This window comes from Pipistrellus kuhlii, unplaced genomic scaffold (genome assembly GCF_014108245.1).
Source record: "Pipistrellus kuhlii isolate mPipKuh1 unplaced genomic scaffold, mPipKuh1.p scaffold_m20_p_5, whole genome shotgun sequence".
NCBI lineage: Eukaryota > Metazoa > Chordata > Mammalia > Chiroptera > Vespertilionidae > Pipistrellus > Pipistrellus kuhlii.
Window position 1 is genome coordinate 17,535,150 of NW_023425551.1, and position 7,549 is coordinate 17,542,698.

A 7,549-nucleotide genomic window follows, 5' to 3' on the forward strand; every position below is an offset into this window, starting at 1 on the left:
CTGCATCCCAGATCTCTTAGTCACCCCACCCTCTATATACATATTCATAACCAGATATTTTTTCTTTTAAGCTATGCTCTGGAAGATTTCCTCTTCATTTGCCTGTTCTTCCTGAGAATAAGAGGCCAGTGAAGTAGGAGAAAAATCACAACACTGTGATGTGCTGAATGTCTAATGAAGGATGTATTTCAAAGAATATGTTAAAACTATATTTTATTTTTTAACGAGTCAAAACAGATGAGGACTGATAACCCTCCCTCCTCCCCATCTATTTAACAGCATGGGAACACCGTGACCTTGGCAAGAACGATTTTGGTGGAATGTTGGGGTAGAAAGCATTCGGAGTTGGTTCGAAAAAGATTGGAAAGAGACAAACCAGAGTTAGAAACTATAGACAATGCTATGGAGGTGTGGGTTTTTAAAAATTATTTTTCTCCAGTTTTATTGGAAAATAGTGGACATACTGGAAGAGTTTTTCTATTCAGGTAAATAGAGTGAATGAGACATGTTGGACATGGATGCAGGATCAGGAGAGAGATTATTTAATATGTGAAAAGTTATTACATGTGCAGGGGCTAAAAAATACGAATACTTTTCCTCCACCTACTAAGTTTTTTTCTGTCTGGGTTTATAATCAAATTAGTACAGACAGATAAACAGTAGAAAATAAAAGTTTAATACATGCATATGGGGAATTCACATAGGTGTGATCATTCCATAAATATTCCAAAGACAGTGAGGCAACATTAACTATATGAGACATTTTTGGACAAAGAAGAAAGGGGAGGGGCAAGATGGGGTATTAGATTTCAGAAGTGAGAAAGGGTAATAGTTGAGAAAAAGAGGCACAGAACACACAAGGTAGGAAAATCCTTGCTAAGCAACTCAAAAAACAATGGAACACAGGAGATGTCCTGCAAACAGGGGCCTGCCTGAGGCCCTCTCCTTTGCTGTGCTCAATTCAAACGAGGCTAAGGAAACATTGTAAACTCTCCTTCCTGCAGCGGGTTTCTCTGTCTGAATCTTTTGGGCAGGAAAGAGGAAAGGGTCAAAGTTTCCTCCTCAGTCTTTTGTTTCTTAATAAAGAGCTTAAAATCAGTATCCCAAAAGGGCAGCTTCAAGGTGGCAGAATTTTGGGATATTGTTTACATGCTGGTGGTAGTGACCTAGGAGAGAAGAGCAAAAATTAAAGTGACTCAGGAGAGAAAGGAGGCAATGGCTGGAACAATAACGGTTAATAGATAAAGGACAACAGAATCTGATGTGTGAGGAAAGATGGTAGTTGGAAAGGTAAAGGTTAATAGCAGGAATTTGCCTCACTGAGGGGATATAGGAGGGGGAGGGAAAAAAGGGGGAGAGAGAGAGAGAGAGAGAGAGAGAGAGAGAGAGAGAGAGAGAGAGAGAGAGAGAGAGAGAGAGAGAGAGAACCTAGAGTTACATAACAAACCATATCATCATTCCAACATGAAAGCAAAATAAAGGCATTTTGAGACATGCATACTGCAGAAAATGTCCTACTATTTACTCTTTGGGGGGGAAAAATTGAGGATCTTCTTCAGGGACTCTTAAATCCAAGAAAGGAAAAAGGATCAGGTCAAAATGGCTTATGGTAAATAGCCGGGAATTTATGGAGTTATGCAGTGTTACTGGCTGCGGAACAAATATATACATTGTTCAGAAACCAGTTAATCTGAAAACAAAATGCACTCAAATGAGGGTGGAACAGACATTTTTAAAAGCTGAGTTTGACAGATTTGGGCTCCTTCCAAAAGAAATGCCACATTTGTGCCTGGTTCTTCCTGTTGTCTTTGAATTGCCAGCCAGGTTTGGTGCTGGATGAGATCTATTGTTCAAGTGAGTCTGTTGTGACTGACGTTCAGTCCTTCTCTGAAGGCAGGTAGGTGAGCAGATGTTATAGGGGAGTGTGGTGGGCACAATATCTTCTCTATGCTTTAATTTTCTTGGGTTTCCTGGGCAAACTTTGATTCCTTCGTAATTAGTCATTCTGTTTATTCTTCTTGGTCCTTCTCTTTAGATGATTAAATTTGGGAAATCGCTCTTGGTTACCTGGCAACAAGCTAGCTGAGACAGATAGTTCACGCCGCTCAGGGGCAAAGCCTGATATTTTCTATGTAATCAATCAAGTGTTCTGCCTGCCTCCGCTGGGAGGCCAAATTCAACTTCTCACAGGAAGTGCCCTCACATTTTTCAGATGTGGACAGCTGGAATTTCCCAGGAGGTTCCTAAATAACTAGCACCCAAACGCAGACTTCTTAGTACGCTAGGCCCAAGTGTTTGTTTTTCACACCCAAGACCGCTGTCATACTCACTTTAACGAAGAGCCACAGAAACCAGGACTTCTCTAGTGGAGCCCGGCCTCACCATGTGTTCAGCTGCTCCCCAGATCAAGCACGACTCTCTACAAGATTGTGAGAGGCCAGGGTCCTTCCAGCTTCCACCGCGTATTGCCTCTGGTGCTTGCCGGCATCTTGTGGGTGATGGTCTGATGGCTCTTAGTTCTCTTTTCCTGCTTCTACATGAAAGGCTACGCTAATGAATGGGGGTGGTTGGCATGACTTCCAAAGCCCTTGCATAGATCTCTTCTCCCAGAGAGCATCTGAAACTGGCACCCTGTCTGTGGAGAAGTGTGTGTGTGTGTGTGTGTGTGTGTGTGTGTGTGTGTGTGAAGGAGAGAGAGAGAGAGAGAGAGAGAGAGAGAGAGAGAACGACAGAGTTTACTTTGAGGTGGAGCCCTTCAGGAACACATATGCCAATTTTGTTGAGAAAAAAAAAAAAAGGCTAAAGCTTTACTCAGATGTGAGTGTTTACTCTTGGAGCCCTAACTGCCGTGTAATAGGTCACTTTTTCTTCAGCTACCACATCTCCCAGTTTTTCCTCCCTACGTGGCCTGCTGCCTGTTGAGTGTGAAGACAGATGGAAAAGCAGCCACCAGCATCACGGTTCTGCAGAAAGCCTTCCAATACATGCCAGCACCACTTCTGCTTTGAATAGGCCAGAGCTAAGCTCAGTGCCTCCCTGGAGCTTACAAAGGAGACAGCTGCCACCTATATGGCAGCCTTCTCCTGGCGGATGGTTTGTCTTGTCATTTAATACAGTACGTCCCAATCTTCTATCTGCATTCCAGAAATCAAAATTTCGAATCCACTTATTGGGGCTGCTTTCCCCTCTGCATTTCTTTACTTGTAATACATATGCTCATCCAACATTTTGAACCAGAGTCCTAACCCCTTTATTTTAAAGGAGTCTGGGTTTGAAAGAATAGGGTACTCTGAACCCTGCCTTTTGTGTTTGTGTAAGGTGCTAATATAGGACACTTTTGCTCTCAATTCTGACTATAGCCTCAAAAGGTTGAGCTGAAAATAATAGGTGGAAGTGTTCTCACATTCCCAAAGGAGGTGCTGTTGAAAGGGGCTGTTTTTCTGACCTGCCCTAACATCCTATTCTAACATTCACCAGAGGATGTAAGAGGTGAATGTTAAAGAGGGAGCTCCTTTGAAAAAAGGCTGGCAAGCTGAGGCTCTTTTCATTGGGAAAAAGAAAGAGCTGCTTCCTCTTTAAGGGCTTCAGTCTTTCTGCTTTGGCTTCAGAGACACAGTTGGAAAGCTTGGTGGGTGCTTCCTAGAGTTTGGGGATGTGTTTGAGCCATACCTATGAAGCCAAAGCAGAAAGACTAAGCTGAAACCACATGTGAATACAGGGAAGAAAAGAGGGTTGTAATGGGGCAGGTGGTATATTCAAGGATGTTTGAGTATACCATGGACTAAGTGGACAGTAAGGATTGTAAATGGATGGATCTGGAAGGAGCCTTACACAGGAGCACAACCCAATGAGGTAATCCTATCAGTTTCAGGGCAAAGGAACCCCACTGGGTCTGATGCTAAGGGTGGGAGTTGTCAGAACAGTTCAGTTAGGGAGTGTGTCATCCATGTCAGGCAATGTGAGGTCTCATGGGATGCTCTGAAGACCTCACAGGTGTACCAAAGAAAAAAAAAAGTCATGTTGGAACTCCATAACCCATCCTCAATTATAGCCCCAGATCAGCTAGTAGAAAAAAGAAAAGCTCAAGGAAATAGAAAAAAAACTGATCATGCCCATTTGTTCCATTTCAAGTTTTCAGTCCAAAGGTGATCTGAGCCGAGTATGAAAGAAGCTTTTACATAATGAAGTATGGAATTCTTTTTAAAAATAAACCGTATTTCCGGCGTATAAGACGACCCCCCCCCCCCCACTTCCGAGGCAACACCAGTTCTTTTTTTAATTAAATTTTTAATGAATGACATTTTTCGAACATACCGTAATATACCGAACATTGATATGATAAATGGGAGGTCTCTTCACAAATGGCAATGCCATGAACTTGACAGAGAAACAAGAAATCCAAAAGAGAACATTAACAATGATGGCATCATCTGGAAAGAAAATTACATGAAGAACTTGCAGAAAACGCTTGTTTGTGACTGGCTGGGATGATAAGAGGTTTTTCTTATATAATACTTGGCATATAAGACGACCCCCGATTTTCGGTTGATTTTTCGTTTCAAAAGTCATCTTATACGCAGGAAAATACGGTGTGTGTATATATATTATTAATTTTTTTTTATTTTTTTTTACAAAGAGGAAAGGAGAGGGATAAAGAGCTAGAAACATTGATGAGAGAGAAACATAGATCAGCTGACTCCTATACAACCCCTTATAGGAGAAGTGCCCACAACCAATGTACATGCCCTTGACTGGAACCGAACATGGGACCTTTCAGTCCTCAGGCTGGCGCTCTATCCACTGAGTCAAAAACAGTCAGGGGGAAGTTTGGAGTTCTTACTATATACATGGAACTAGATATATTGATAGTGAAATAAAGCTGTTACCAAGACTACAAATGGGAGGTTTTTTTTATTTCCTGAGAGTTATTATAAGATTTGTGGGGTCTGTCTTAGGTTTAATCCAACAGGAAGAAAAGAAATACCTCCATAGGCAGGTTTAAAAGGGCAATGAAGAAATAGAATGAAATTGTTTTCTGCTTGCACCCATGGAAGTTACATTTCTGCTCACTCTGATCCAATTTTCAAATGTACCTTTTGAGGAAAGATGAAATTGGAATTGTGTGTGTTATGTACCATTAAGTCAGCTCTGGTGACCCTATAAATGAGTGATGTCCATAATGTCCTGTCCTCAACAGCCCAGATCAGCCCCTGTGGACTCATGTCTATGGCTTTTTTTATGGAGTCAATCCATCTCATAGTTGGTCTGTCTCTATTCCTGCAGCCTTCTATTTTTCCAAAGAACTCTACCTTCTCATGACGTGCTTGAAATAGGACAGCTTCAGGTCTGTCATTTTTGCCTTTAGTGATGCTTAAGGCTTAATTTGCTCTAAGACCTTCTTGTTCATCTTTCTGGCAGTCCAGGGTATCTGTAGAACTCTTCTCCAATACTACATTTCAAGTGAATAAATATTTTTCCTATTAATCTCTTCACTGTCCAACTTTCACACCTGTACATAGTAATTGGGAACGTGAGGATGTGGGTGATCTTAGCCTTGGTCTCTAATCACACGTCCATGCTCTAGGTGATCTTCACTATTTCTTTCACTGCTGAGTGTCAGCATTCTTTTGATAACTTGGTTGCAGTCTCCATTTAATTGATGATTGAACCAAGGAAAGCAAAAATCATCAAGTTCAATGTGTTCATTGTCTATGTTAAAGTCTTATGTTCTTCTGTAGACATGATTTTTTCCTTTGGCCATATTCCCATTGCCAAGAACTATTTCTAGCATATTGTGGGCATTTGCTAAAATCTACATTAATAATAAAGAAACATGCAAATTGACTGTACCTCCCCTATGCCCACAAACCATGCCCAACAGGCAATTAGGAGCAAGTATGCAAATTAACCTAACAAAGATGGCTGTGGCCACAGAGCAAGCAGGAAGCTTCGGTTTCCCTGGCAATGGAGGAAGTTGGACAAATGGGCAGTTGGACATCCCTGAAGGAGTCCCAGATTGGAGAGTGTGCAGGCTGGGCTGAGGGACACACACCCCCTGCACAAATTTCATGCACCGGGCCTCTAGTGTGTTGAATAAAAGAATGAATGCTTGAGTGATTATTCAAAGTAAACAGGAGGATTTACCTGTGTCTAAGGCCATTATTCTTAGTTGGTATCTGAAGGGGTTGATACATAGCACCCACTTTCTTCCCAGGCTTGAGTTCAAAACCAGCTGAGAGATAGATGCAGGAATAGTGCAGATGAAAATTAAAATGTCACTTTAGATCAGTGGGTTCTCAACATGAGGCACATGTTTCATAGGAGGGCATTTTGATTTTTAAGGGGGATAATTAGAGAATGAGTTATGAGCAGTGAATTTTTTTTTTTGCATTTTGTATGGTTCCAGGGGCCTCATATGCAGAATAGAAATATATATTGTGACATATTTATGCATTCCCAGTCAAGGGCTTGTATCTCAGTTGCAGGTTTGACCCCTGGGCATGTGCTGGTGGCAACTAATTGATGTCCCTCTAATTTTTTTCTCTCTCTTTCTCTCCCTCTCCCTTCCATTTTCTCTAAAAATCAATGGAAAAATATCCTCAGGTGAGGATTAACAACCAACAATAATAATAAAATAAAATAAAACCGATGAGAGAAAAACGTTATTGATTGGATGCCTTCTGCACACACATACTGGGGATTGAGCCCACCATCTGCATGCCTAGGAATTGAACCATGACCTCTTATTTCACACTGGCCTGGCTAAAATAGTCAATTCTTAATGTTTTCCTTTGAAGTGGACCTTCTGGTGGTACAGGCAGCTGCCTGACTCAATTTGATATTCAAAACAGTCCTGCTTTGAAAGAAAGAATCAAACAGCCAGAATAAAAAATGTAACTATAAACACTGGACAGGTTTTCTTTCTGGATATGGACGAAGAAACAGGCCATCCAGGTATCACTTGTCACAACCTTGTGAATGCGAAGGAGAGCCATATTTACACAGTCAGAATAAGAGACGCTGGGTTCTTAATGACACCTTTGAACTTGCAAGTCAGATCAATCCTATTCTACCTCTGAAATTTTAAGTTTCAGGGAGCCTATAAAACATCTTTATTATTTGAACTAATAGTAGACAGAAACTTTTTAAAAGAAGTGGTAACATCTTCAGCTATTTTACACCATGAATTTGACTTTTTAAGTTAATTCCTGTTACTGGGTAGGCTTTCTACTGGCAATTATTAAACTAGGGTAAAGTTGGCTTTTAGTTTTGAATGAAGAAGAACTTTACACTGCTCAAAGGAGAGTTATGTAAGAACTAAAAAAAGTCTTAAAATAGTTCCAATATAGAAATAGGGACTATGTTCTCTGCAAGACCTCCTAATCAGTAAAATTTCGACCATGGAGAAGATCAGGAAATCACAAGTTAATGTCCTGTGACCTAATTTCATCTACCCTTGATCAATATGAACAACCAAGAATGAGACAAGGGCCCCCTGGTGGCAGGCAGCTGGCCTGATGCTATCAATGAGGTCTTGGTTTTGCTCACA